Raw genomic sequence first — 14377 nt, forward strand, 5'->3', positions numbered from 1 at the left:
TTACTGTTGTGTTACTTTATGGCATAGTATCAGTCTCTGTGAGTACTTGTAGATATGGAGTATCTGATTGACTGAGCTTCTCACACGGTTCTGAGCAGGAACAGGAGGGTATTTGTTCTCCACTGTTTCCATGTGTCAGGTGAGTCATCCTGGGGCTGGGATATCTCTCACAGAATCACAGAATCATATAGGTTGGAAAGGACCTTGAAGATCATCTAGTCCGACCGTTAACCTAGCATTGGCAGTTTCCAACTACACCATATCCCTCGGCGCTATGTTGACCCAACTCTTAAACACCTCCAGGGATGGGGACTCCACCACTGCCCTGGGCAGCCCATTCCAACGCCTAACAACCCGTTCTGTAAAGAAATACTTCCTAATATCCAGTCTGAACCTTCCCTGGCGCAACTTGAGGCCATTCCCTCTTGTCTTATAGCTCATTACTTGGTTAAAGAGACTCATCCCCAGCTCTCTGCAACCTCCTTTCAGGTAGTTGTAGAGGGCAATGAGTTCCCCCCTCAGCCTCCTCTTCTCCAGACTAAACAACCCCAGTTCCCTCAGCCGCTCCTCATAAGACCTGTGCTCCAGACCCTTCACCAGCTTCGTTGCCCTTCTCTGGACACACTTGAGTAAATCAGTGTCCTTTTTGTAGTGAGGGGCCCAAAACTGAACGTAGTAATCAAGGTGCGGCCTTACCAGTCCCAAGTACAGGGGATTATTATGTTGTATTAAAACACCTTTCAAGACATCTTCTCTTGTACGCTCTAAATTCTGGCTCAGTCTTGGCTGTGTTGGTCTGTGGATGGATACTTAACTCAAAACTTGGCATATTTGCTAAGTTTTAATGTATTTATTTTCTTTTTTTAATCTAGAACAGCATTGCTTGTTTCCCTATTTTAATGTGGTACTTCAGGGAGTAGCTGTAGTAAGGTGTTCTACTGCTAAATCATAGCACTGTTACAATGTAGTCACTTCACATGTTAATTTTCTTGGTAGGCATGTCAAGGTTTTCAGAGCAGGCATGTACTTTAAAAAAGTGTGAATTTAGTTCAGGGTTCACAGCTCTGGCAGCAGAAAATCTGTTTGTTTCCTGAGCAGGTGCAATACAGGCTGCTATGACGTCCATTGCCAATGCTGTCCCACTAGTGAGATTCACCACTGATTCAGGTTCACCACTGGTTCACTTCTCTAAAATTGCTGCCAGCTGAGATGGTAGCTTTTGTAACACAAGAGCTGTGTGGGACCACCAAACTTGATCAGAACCAAAGTCAGCTTCGTTCTCAGCCAGCCTGAAGCTATTGCTGTATTCCAGCTTTTATTACTGCATGACAGGCACACATGGTGGGCAGTCCTTTGAATGTTGGCTGTGCTGTACTGTTTATTCTTCTGTTTTGGGAAGCTGGATAAGACCTTGATTCTGTGTGTGGGCATGCTTCTCACTTCAGTACCTCTCGGTAGGGTGCCTTTTGAGATGCTGGCTTTTGCCAATTCGTAGTAGATTTGTTTCCAAAATGTGTATCTCATTGGTGAGACACATTCACATTCCCTTTCTGGTGGCTGTAGGAAGACACAGTAGCACAGTATGGTTGGTATGGCCCTCTGCTCTTGGAATGCTTTTTGGCACATTTCTGAATATTGGTGACAGTGTCTTCCCCCTTGCCTAAAGCACGCTGCTAGAACAGATTTGGGAAGTCTCTCCATTTCTATGGTTATAGTTTTTTGGATCACAGGAAGACAAGTGGATGGTGTCAGTAGATGGCAAGTCTTTGAAGTATGTTAGAATCAACTTCAGAGAGAAAGAAAATCCCTTCCTTGAGCTGCAGATAAACAACAATGCTTTCAAACCTTCAAGAGGATCAAGGTGAAACTCCGTGAACAGCAAGTGCAGAGAAGATGATGCTGCTTTGTGACAAGTGGCAAAAATACCTCTTTCCTTTATGTGCGCCCATAACAAAGCAAAATAACAAAGTACTCTGAGATTGTTCTATGAAAGGAACATAAAAAGCTTTTTATGTTAAATACCTTCATCTAAATAGATGTGGGTAGAATATATTTTAAAAGAGATGGCAGTATCTCCCTGGAATTCTGAAATATCTTCAGAAGTGAAAAGAACTGAATTAATCTGATTGTGTGGATGCATTTAACAGCATTTATTTGCTTATTTAGACTTGTAGAAGGCCAACATCTTCCAGCTGGTTTGTGTCACTCCCAGTTTAGTTGGCTTTGACTGGGAGAGAAAGGACGGAACAGTCTCATTTCTCTTTTTCTTTTTAAATTCTTCAGGAAAGAACTTCTAAACCATGCACCTCAAGTACTTTTCAAAAGGTAAATATGCCCCCCTTTACCTAAGGAAAGACCCCCCCTGTCTCAGGAAGATAAGTTGGAGAACGATAGAATGTGGCTGCAGCAGTGAAGTGACTGTAGGATTGTTCCCTCCGAGGTTCCATTTTGTTTTTTTCAAGATTCAGAGCGTTGAAGACAAAGGAGAAAATTAAACACATTTTTTTCAGAGGAGGAAAATATTTCCAAAAGCAAGAATGTATTCACACTGCTTTGAAATGGTTGATGGTGGATAAAGGCTGAAGTTCAGTGGACAAGGGCATATATAAGCCTTATGGGTTGCAATGTCATGAATGGTAAATAAAGACTTGCATAAGAAACTGAAAGACAAATGTCCAAAATTCAAATGGGAAAGATGAAGAAAAATTGATAGTTTAAAAAAACCTATGATTTTTAAACATATTTGCTGAGATGTGAGGTCTACTGGGAAAACTCAAAACTCTGCAGGTCACATTTAACAAAAAGCTCACTGTATAGATAAGGCTATAAAAAAAAAAAAAAAGTACCACACAACAGTGTGTCCCATATGCAATACAAAAGTGAGAACAAACTCAGAATTGAGAGGTGGTGGGTTTGGGTGGGGGAGGGAGATTTAAATGTGTCCTTCAGGAAAGAATCTGTGTAAAGAATTGAGAAAGAAATAAGATGGCAGTGGCAGCAGCCAGGATTTGCAGAGCTTTTCAGTCCTTTGTTTGGTTATCTTGCATAAGTGCTTTAGCCAGAGACTCTTTCAGTAGCTGCATGGGGCCAGCTTGGAACACAAACGTGCATGAATCCGAATGTAATTTCCCTGTTGTGCACATTCGGGATGTGGCAGCTCAAGTTATGAATGTAAAATAGCAGAAAAAAAGTTCAGAAGGTGGCCAGGCCTGAAATGTTAATAATAACTGACTTACCCAGAGCTCCTGTGAGCTTGGCAAAGGTGCTGCCCGAATTTTAAGTCTAGCTGCTTCCATGCTTCATTTTGGTTTGCCTTAGAGAAGAAATACCCTGTTTCTCTGTGCATCTAAGTGATTCAGCATAATAGAAGTAACAAACATTTACTTCCACGTAAGATGGAAAGCAGGCAAAGAGGCTGATTCTCCGCTCCAGTTTGTGGTCTGTGCTGGCACACAGACTGAGTTGGCATCAGTGGCTTCAATCTGTAGACATGAAGTGCTGTATGGGGAATGACAGTATCTTTTCTTTTTCAGGCAGTTCTGTTTTCTGTGGGGCAATAATCTGCAGCTTTCCCCAATTCTCACTATTCAGAAGGCCTTTGTCTTTCCTCTGGGGAGGTGCAGAATAAGGGATTTCCTCCCCCTGCATAAAGGGCACCTCATCATGGCTGTGGGACAGCTTGTCTCAGGGACTCTGCAGGCAAGGAAAGGGTTTTTCCCTCTTCTACATGCAACTTGCACAGCAGAGAGAAGTTGCAAAGTTTACAACTTTCCCTGCTTCTTCAACATCGGGTTTTCCTGGGTCTGTCCTCTCTCTCTTTTTCCAAGCTCCTTCCATCTCTTGTTACCATGGAGAATGAAATGCCAGTTCCATTCAGGTTGTCGGCTGAATAGGTTTTGAGGTTGATGGATGGTGAGAATCTCTTATCCCTCCTTCTCCAAACACCGCCCCTGCCTGGTTCTTGACATTTCACTTGCCAGAGACTCACAGTCAGCGAGAGGGAGCTGAAAAGGAGGCTGGCAGTGTCCTGCTGAGATGCTCTTTCAGTTCCATGGATGAAATCAGCAGCCGTGAGAAGGTCTTAAGGACTTTGGTGCAGAGCCTTGTCCTCAAGCTGGCTGAGGCATGAATGCTCACTTCAGTGCATGCTCTCACTTCCCCAAAGCACCCAGGGAAAGAAAGATTCATGTACAAGACTTGCTCCTGCTTATGACTGTGTTTCAAGTGGTGATGTAACCTCTGCAGTGTAAAGGGAAAGGTAAGGAATGAATGAATATATAATGCATGCTCTGGTATAACCTGTTCTTCTCGTATACTTATTTTAGCCTTCATCTTAGTGCCACGTCACATGAGAAGTGGAATTTCTTTGCTGCAGTCTGACTTGCCTGGTTTCCTGGCTGCGATGCTGAAGTTAGCAGGAGAGTCAGTGTTTAGTGAGATTCTAACACTCCCTGTACACACTGGTTGCCTACGTGTGGTATTATTAGTGCAGTGTCAAAACAGCTCTCTGAATAAGGTACCTCTTAATAACAAATATGTGGAATTGTGGATCTTGACAGGCCCAAAGTTGAAATGTGATGTTGGGGATACTGCTGAAGTGCATGAAATGGAGCTACAAAGCAGAAAAATCAAAACAATAGATCTTACAGTAAGTATTTATTTGTTGTGATTTATTACTTTTCATACAAGATAACTATGGTTTTAGAGGGGATCAGGAGAATTTTCAGTTTGTGCTGAAAGGCTTAAGCTTGTCATTTTTACTGGAGGGGCTGTTTTGACTGATGACCACTTAATAGAGTTTGGGAGAAGTGAATATCTGGCATTGTTTGGTAGATGTGTGAATTTCACTTCTGGAAGTAGTGGTTAATAAATTTTATGACTTTAGAATTAATTCAGACAGTTTTTCCAACCAGAAGCATTCCACAAACATGTACTTGTTGGGAGTGGGAAAGTATTTTTCTGAGCTTTCTGCTAAAAGCTGCTGTGTCAGGACCATACCAGCATAGGAATTAATACTGGTGGTGTACTTCAGCGGGTGGCATTTCAATTTGTTTAAGGTCATACATGGAAATTTGTTCTGGGTGCTTTCGAAAAGCTGTGCTTGATAAGCGGTTGTGAATTCTTTATGTCTTTTCAGAGCATTGCACTGGTAAATATTTCCACACCTTCTCTGTGTTCCTAAACTTGCTAAACAAATACACTTTTCCACACTACCACCAACAGCTTTTGCATCTGTCTTAGTTCCTCAAGAGTTCACTTTCTATTTGATGCTTTATGTCCTGTTTGTTGTTGGATTGTTGTCTCTCTGCTGGAGTTTTCCTACTGTGCCGTCGCTTTTCCTGTTGTGCAAGCCAGTTCCAAAATGCTAATATGTTAGCTGTTCAGCCAGTGGTGTGTTAAAAAGGAATTTTTAATTCCTGCATCAGAAGGGCATGTGTGTGTGTCAATACATACAAAATAAAACCAGATATATAAATATGAAGTATGTATGAGTACACCATCCCATTCCTTAATTAGTTTATTGTGACAATTGTAGATTGTAGTAGTATTTTTGTCCTCAAAGCTAGGGATTCCCTAGAAGGATGCATGTGTAGTGGACCTGATTATCTGTGACTTATAGTGGTATCAGATAATATGCAGCGCTTTGATTTCCTGGTTTGAACCTGGTTAGCTGGGGTACGCAAAAAACTTAAATTTTCAAAAATGCACTGCTGAAGCAGCTTCTTTTTGTCATAAATAACATCACCCATGTCAGATGGAGTTGAAAGTGATACAGGGAGGAAAAAAGAGGGGGGAAGTCCATTGGGACACAGAATGATACTGTAGTTTGGGATTAGCTTCCTAACAGGCACTCAGCTTCATGATGCCATTTGTAAGGGATAGGGAAAAGGGTGAGCATCTGTTTTAACATGGTGATTTTGAGTGAGCTGAAACAACAGCACTAAGGCTTGCATGTGTGTTCCCATTTATTCTGTTAACCTGCTTGGGTTTTTTGATTTAGACTATACCTTCTGTATGAAGAAAATATACTCCTACCTGCTTATGAGTTTGCATAAGATGAAATCCCCAATCTTTTTCTCCTACTCTGTTTGTGAGGATTGTTATGCTAATAATTTTAGAGGTTGTCAATTTTTTCTGGGTATTTCTGACAGGTTTCAACTTCTGAAAAAAAATCTTCCAGTTTTCAACATGGATATATTTTGATTCACTTTGCCCTCCAAAATGCTGCCTCCTCTTCCTCCCACCAAGATTGACCTTTACTTGATTGGGGTTTTTTTATTTTTTTATATTTTCCCTAATGAGAATTGGACTGACTTAATAACAACAGCAATAATAAATTTTATTATTAAGACACATCTGGTAGCTTCTCTGCTTCATTCCATCTGGTCTTTGGTTAAATTATTCTTGGAAAATTTTTTAATGTCCCACTCATTTTAGATTCAGAGTTGATTCATTTTCCCCTCCTCCTTTCTCATCTGAACAGTAGCCAGAGCTTGTCATTTTCTTACCACCCTAAAGCCTCCTGGGTGCTATTTACATACAGGCAGCTGGAGTAAGATCCATCTCTAAACTTCCTTCTGTTTGCTAGATGTTTTACTTCGCCTTTCCTCAGTGATAAGTGTCTGGGTTTCCATTCAGAGCTTTCCCAGGCGGTGCAGCATGGAACTGACCTCGTTTGCTTCATCTCCTGTCCCTGCTGCCTGGTGCCCCAGTCAGTGAGCATGGGCAAAGCTTTGTTCATTGCAGCTGCGGAAAAAGCCCTGAGCAGAGCAGCAGACTGAAGCTGTCTCTGTCCACGGATTTATGAAGACAGCTCTTCATTGATTCATACTTTGCAAGTTACCTTTATATCCTTAAAGTCTGGAAAACTAATTTTAGTTTAGCTTTTGCCAAGGCTTCCTACCTGCTCTGGTCAAGTGAATTTTTAAGCCCTTTATTATAGGCTGGTCTATATGCAAAGAATGAGCATCGTGCTCTCCAGTTGCTCATTCTCTTATCTCAAGTGTCATTTACTGGAATCTCTCTACCTTTTGTCTTCTGTAAAATGTAAACTGAATTATAGGCATATAATTAAATCAACATATTAAGTGTATGAGGAATGAGGAGCCGTGGGGATTTTGATGGCCATATCCACATTCAGAATATTAAAATCTATGATATCAGTTATCTAAGCTATTTTGTAGTGTATTGAGAGCACTGGTTGTGTAAGAACAATTTCCAGCTGAGACAAAATGTGTTTCTGTCTAGGTCAGCACAACAGGAGATCATTTCCCCTCACCTGGCGGAGTGGCTGTTCCATAAACCATGTGGCTGCTAGTTAAAAGACTCAAATGTGCAGTATTACTGCTCATCAGGGATGGGGAGATTTGAATAATTGCTAAATACTTGTGAGGGTCTGACTGGAAAAAAAGTGACAGTTTCAGGTACTGTGAATTTGCTTTTGCCTGTAATCACTGTCCAAGTAGAACTCTGTTGCATCTGGCATACTTTATACTTAAAATTACCTTGGTCAGTGTCTGAGACTGATTTTCTGCCTGATTTTTTGTGCCTAAACATTGTGCACATAGTATTGATGCTTGCATTATCTATAGATGTAGAACACTGGAGTCTCCAAGCTGAGAGTTTTTATTTATTTTGTTTATTTTACGTTGTGCATAGCAACTGAAGTTACTGTTGTCTTGCCATACCCAAATTTGGAACACAAAATCAAAATGAAAGACTGTAAAATAAAATACAGTACAGGGGGCATGACAAGAAGTGGGATTAATTTCTTGAATGTAAATACTATTCCCTCTGACCTTGGATTTCTGAATAGGTGTTTGGTTATCAGTTTACCATAAAGACTAGGAATAGCAAACTAGTGTGGGATGGAGTCAAATTTGGGTGCAACATGAGGGGTGCCCCTTATAATTGGATGGATTTGTGTAGTGTATGCCTCAAGGTCAGCTGCTGGCTATTTCAGATTTGTCCCTGTGAAATTCTCTCCTTTAGTCTTGTTCCAGAGCTGTAGGAGTGTATACCAATACATCCCTCCCCAGCTAGTCTGGTTATTTTTTGTTGGCTCTGTATTGCTTCCCCAGCTGTGATACTGTTTTTTTATTCTATCAGTAGAGCAGAAAGGTAAGAGAGAAGCAGGGGAAGGGATATCTGAAAGTGGTATTTGCTTCTGTTTTATTTAAAAGTTAAAATCTTTCACAGCAGAGAGACACTACAGAAGAAACAGGAGGGCGCACTAGGGAGAGCTTTTGAAAGTGCTGCTTGTATTTCACTCTTGTTCAGGGTTTTGATTCCTATGACATATTCAAAGTTTGTTACCATTTTACAGTTTAAAAGTCTAGATGGAAATAACCAGTGTCTCAGTTGCATGGTGATCCTTCAGATTTAGGACTAGACACACACACATGCATGCTCACAAAAAAAAATATATGGTCTAATGGACTAGGACATTCTTTAGCCATCCTCTGTATCCCCTGCCTTCCCCTCTAGTCTGTGTAATAAAGAAACTGTTTTGTAAAGGTGATCTCAGACTATGCTTCTCCTGGAAAGGTTAGTGTTGCTCTCATATGCCATAGTTGTGGCATTTCTGTCTTGCTTCAGTTCCTGCAATCAGGCAGCTGTAGGGTGTATTCGATCAGCTCATAAATCTGACCGACTGATAATTTTTTGGTGGATTAGTTACTTGGATCAGCGTGCTATGAATAGCCAGGGATGTGGGTCCACCTTTTTTGCTGGTAGCTGCTAACATTAGTTTATGCTCCTTGTGGAACTGCACCTTGAAGCTATTAATGCTCCTCTGTAATATGCTTTTGGATAACAGACTGAGCACAGAGAAATACTATGTTGCAGATGAGTACAGGACAAGCTGCAGTTTCTTCTATAGGCAGTATCTCAATGTGGTATAATAACTGCATGTGTGAGTTGTGTCCTCTTACGCAGGGGTTTTCAGACTCAGTTGGGCTGAGTATCATCTGCAGGAGTAACATCAGCTCTGAGCCAAGCTGGTATGGCCATAGGTGGAAGCACACTTATGTTCCGTGCTCCTCTGTCTTCTCTCATATTTGCTCTTTCTTGGGATTAGCCCCATGGGACCAATTATGTCTTCCTTATTTCCTGGGACCTTAAACTTGTGTTTCCATCTATGCTTTGCAACCCCACAAACCAGGCATTGCTTGAGGTTAATCACAAATGCTAAACCCGTGCTCTCAGACATCATCCTGCGATGCCTGTGGTCCTGAGCAACTCTGAGCAGCAGAAGCTGCCTGTACACAAAACAAAGTGTTAGTGAGCTCAGTCGAAAGACATTAACTGGTTTGGCAGAGGTGCTAGCTCCAGCGTTCAGATGAGAACCAACAAGGTGCCATCAGGAGTTGCCATCATGTACTAACTTGGAAATTGTTTTTGAGATTCTCTGCTTTGGCAGTTGATCTTCAGAGACAGTATGGATCATTTATTACCTTCACCCAAATGTGCTTTTTCTTGATTTATGGTGAAGGGATTTATACAGTAAAGGAGATGGCTTCTAGTCCGATCTTCCCATTTCTATATTTTATCTAACAGTTGCTTCAGTTGTTTTAAAGTACGTGGGTTTGTTACTCTGGATCATGGATATAAATAAACGCCAGTAGCATGAGGCCTTATCAGCTGTGAGCAGCTGTACTTGCCTTTTCATTGTAAATCTAGGCACCTAAAGTGCAGATGAATAACAAAACTTGGTTTTCTGGAAGGTAAAACTTTCAAATTCTTTGAAATTTGTTGAAAGCTATTGCTTCTGTGCTTAAAGTAAACTAGTATTAGCCTTTTTGGGAAGGCTGTGACCTGTTCATTGGAGCTCAGAGTTAAGGTTCAGGGTGGTGATTATTAGGGTCCGTAATGGTTTGGTTTGTATGAACAATCATGCTTAACTAAGTATATGTTACTTGCATACATTGGACAGCCTAGAGAGTCAAGTCTGATTTCCTTGAGAGTATCATTTTTATACTCTTTGCCCATGTGGCTCTTGGGGAATGCCTGAGGATGCTGGGAAGTGAAGAGTAATAACACACAGGTAAAACTTTAGAGGACAGGATTTCAAACACTGTATGGGGGATGTTCCAATTAGCCTTTGTAATCATGACCTCTGAACTACTGTGTAGACACTGCAATTGGCCTTTCTTCTATTTAATTTTTACAGCTAATGTTTTCTTTTCCATGGGTACATTATTCAGGTAACAAGTTATCCATACAGAAATCCCAGGCTCAGACCTGGAAGCAGTACCTAAGTTTTTGCGTGGCTCAGACCCTGAGCTAATTCACATGCTGAGCCTTCATCAGCTTTGTTCAGAGCCACTGCTGATCGCTCTGCTTTGTGCTCATGGAACATGGGACACTGGGAAGCTGGAGCAGCATTCAGGAGCCAGCATGGGGTCCACAACTTGCAGATTTGGACTGAAGCTCTGGCTCTTCAAGACTTAGAGCAATGGAGCTGATGATAGCAGTAGTTTCAGAAGGGATAAGTGGTAAAAAAGAGTAACATATGTACTGTAATCGCTTCTGCTTTGAGAGATTTGTCAGATGGGGTTCCTTACAGGGCTGCCTCTGTACCCCAGCTATGCGTCTTCCCAGAACCTGGATCGCTGCAGAGCGTGGTGCAAAGACACTGGGCTTTTGCCTCTGTGCAGCAGGGTTTGTGTGCTCGGGGTTTTCTGTTATCTGGCTATTCCCATCCACCACTATCCTAGACAATGGAAAGCTGATTTAGTTTGTTAATGCTTGGTTGAAGGCTGTATCAAGTGGTGTCTGACCAAGCTAAGAATAACGTGTTTAGTTCAGATGTTTTCTCCTGGGATGCTCAATGTACAGGACATTTATGGAAAAGATTGAGAGGGCAGATAAATCTGTACCTGACTCTGCTGTTAAATCCATCTACCCTTGAATAATGGCTTTCTTCCTAAAACAAATGTACTCAGTTTGAAGTATCTTTTGTCTCTGAGTATGAATGGCAAAGGTGCCTTTTTATTTTCCGGTTCCAGGAAAGCCTGTAGACCTGTGTGGTTTGCATGCACTAAGAAGTTGTATAGCAGAGGTATTTTATGGAGGGGGAAAAAAAAAAGAGCAGCCAATTTTCTTTCAGTAAGAAGTGTCAGGTTTTTCCCCTTTATATCTTATGTGGTTAGTTTGTGATGAGAAGGTGTCCAAAAGCAGGTGTGTATGAATACACTACTTACCACAACGTAATGTCCCACAGGAAGCAATGCTTTGCGTGTCCAAAGAAGAGCAACGAAGTTTGTGAATAGTCTAGAGCACGTGTTTTGTGAGCAGCAGCTGAGGGAACTGGGGTTGTTCAGCTTGGAGAAAAGGAGGCTCAGGGGAGACGTTTTGCTCTCTACAACTACCTGAAAGGAGGTGGTAGCAAGGTGGGTGTTGGTCTCTTCTCCCAGTTAACAAGCAATAGGACAAGAGGAAATGGCCTCAAGCTGTGCCAGGGGAGGTTTAGATTGGATATTAGGAAAAATTTCTTCACCGAAAGGCTTGTCAAGCATTGGAACAGGTTGCCCAGGGAAGTGGTTGAGTCACCATCCCTGGAGATATTTAAACAACATGCAGATGTGGTACTTCGGGACACGGTTTAGTGTTGGACTTGGCAGTGTTAGGTTAACAGTTGGACTCGATGATCTTAAAGGTCCCTTCCAACCTATATGATTCTATGATTCTAATATTTGCTTGTGTTTGCCCCTAAGGGGTATAAAAGTATTGTTCTGTCCTTGGGCTGTGGTAGTCTACAGAGAAGAAATTAACCTAGTTTGTTAGTTGTAAAATCTGTTAACATCTTACATTGAAGATTTTGAGTCCTGCACCTGGTTTTGCAACATTCGTTATGCTGTGTCTTCGGTGGTGGTGTGTCATGTTGTGTAAGACATCTTTGCTCACCTAGGAGAGCACCTCACTGTGCACTGGTTTTCTCCTTTCGGCTGGAATCCTGTGGTCTTCCTAGTCCTTGGTTTAGCTTTTCTGCTTAACAGGTACAATAATGTGTAAACAGACTGAGCAACAGCACATGGCTGAGCCTCCTCTTTCCTTCAGGAGCTTGTGACTGGAGGCTAGTCAAAGTAACACTCAATAATTCTTATTAACCCAGGAAGAAGGAGGAAAACAAAGAAATCTGGCTGAAAAAGATAAGACCGGTATGCCTAACTTACAGTTCTTCTTTGATCTTTTTATTTTATTTGCAGCTTTGAGTAGTTTGTAGTCAGTTCGGTTATTCCTCTTTCTGGCTGAAGGAATCACTAAAATCAGCCTTTAATTTCCTGAACTGAAAACTGCAGTAGTTCAGGTACTGAAATGAATCAGACACCCTGGCTGGAGAATGTTTGCAGTTTGGAAAATATTACTGCTTTACACTGTCAGGTACACATATGAAACTTCTCTCTCCCCAGGTTCATGGTGTTTTCACTCAGTCTGCATCTGGTACAACACAGCTCTTTCTGAGACTGCGCATACACTTCTTGAGGTAAGGAAGAATTGATATAAAGGATAATTTTGGCCTGCATAGCATGGTAGACATAGACACTGGGAGATAATTCATATTTTGTGGGTCTTTGGTTCAGTATGTTGATGGAGCTAGTAAGAAACCGATATTTGGTGACTTGGGACATTAGTCTGTATCTACATTATTATATTGTAAGATTTTATGCTTTCTTGATTGTGTTACTTCTGAAATGCCATAAAGTACAAGTAATCAAGTGAAGGTGAGTAGTGGCTCTTCAGGTTTTCAGGCTTGTATACTCCTTGGGTTGACTTTTTTTTCCCCCTTGGTATTGGCACTGAGTTATAAAAACATTAGAATCTGTGCTGGCTGTCTAGCCTATAGCGCTGTATAATGGTACTATAGTGAAGTACATGAACATTTATGTATATTTACAGATGGAAAGACTGAGACACAGAATGAAAATTAAGAGTTGTCTTGTCTGGCTCTTGGACAAAATCTGGGTAGGAAAGGATGTGATGTCCTCCTGTATGGTGTCACTATTAGTATGTTAGGTCTGATGTTATTCTAGGTTATTCTTTTTAGCTTTTCTGTTTTGTCCAATATGTTCTTCAAGATCGACTTTTTGTACCACAATTATTCAAGGAGTGGGGATATGAAGATGAAGCAGTAACCTTCTCCAGAGTGCACCAGCAGTTATTTTTGGCACTAGCTTGCTGTACCTTCAAAAGCAGAAATGTTCATTTTACTTCAAGTGACTTTATCCTCCAGAGCTTGGTGGGATGATTGTGCACACGATAGGGAGCTGTCACAAGTTCAGTCCTATGGCTTGCTTTGATGTTAGGAGCAGGATACAACTCTAGAATGTCGGAACAATAGATGTAATTTCTCATCATAATCTTCTGGGAACAGTGGTAATAAGAGATTATGACTTGTTGTCTCCCAAGTATTCTCTCAGACGTGCATCCCTGATAGCTCCTCATCAGCTGCTGTGCTGAAGGCTTTACAGGATGGCAGTAACTACTGGCATTGCAACATGTGGGCCTTAGGGCTCCATCACTTCCCATTGACTTATGAATACTTCTGAGATCTAGAGCACTCCAGAAAAGTTAGGAGGCATATTGATTGCAAGTGAGGGAAAGTCAGTAGTCTTTGGTAAGTGGGCATAGATGACTGAAGAGGTTGGAATGGAATGGATATTCTACTTCTGAGAGTATCCTGGAGATCCTCCAGCCTCAACCTTCCCACAGAATTACCATGTTGAGAGGAAGGGAATATGATTTTCCTTGACGATCTCCCTCTTTGTTTCTATACTACTTCCTTTCTTTTTGTTTATAATTGTTCTTTAAAGAAATAATATAAAACCCCCTTACAGATTTTCATAATTTTAACAAAACAAAAGGGAGGTGCATAGGAGCCTCATTCATCACCTTTTGTCACCAGACTTGATTTGACATGTGAGACTACAGAGAAACTTTGGCAAGTGCAATGATTTCCCGTGTGGGGGTAATAAGAGAGAAAAAAGCTGTCAGTTGAAAACAGCAGGAGCTGCATTAGCAAATATAAATTAAACAGATGGCTAAGATACTGCAGCTGTCGCATAGAAGCTCCAGGAAGATCCTTAGCTTAGAGCTGCAGGAGGCTATTTTAAAAGGAAAGATGAAAACAACAACAAAGCAAACTTCAGCATGACGAAAGAGACAATAGAGCCATTCAGATGATTATATGAGACTTATCCAGCAGTGATTCTTTTTTCTTCACCTTTTCAAATCTCAGGACTCTAAAAGTAATTTAGGATCAGCTATTATCATATGACATTACAGATTTTCATATCGTGGGTTTGTCTGCTGATTTAGAGGTACTCTTCTGTACTTCTGTGCAAGACACTGGCTCTGACACATGCTCTGGAAAGGG

At 41.3% G+C, this 14377-nt stretch overlaps 1 protein-coding gene across 3 annotated transcripts in view; it reads left to right on the forward strand.

The window, feature by feature from the left end:
* Positions 1–14377, forward strand: part of NDST2 (N-deacetylase and N-sulfotransferase 2) — a 140141-nt gene that overhangs the window by 44592 nt on the left and 81172 nt on the right. For 2 of the 3 annotated variants that reach the window (XM_074874636.1, XM_074874637.1), the window contains exon 2: positions 12414–12487. The exons of the other annotated variant lie outside the window; for it this stretch is intronic. The gene's annotated coding sequence lies outside the window, so the exon portion shown is untranslated. The remainder of the gene's footprint in view (positions 1–12413; positions 12488–14377) is intronic. 3 annotated transcript variants of the gene reach the window in all.

This window comes from Strix uralensis, chromosome 7 (genome assembly GCF_047716275.1).
Source record: "Strix uralensis isolate ZFMK-TIS-50842 chromosome 7, bStrUra1, whole genome shotgun sequence".
Taxonomy (NCBI): Eukaryota; Metazoa; Chordata; class Aves; order Strigiformes; family Strigidae; genus Strix; species Strix uralensis.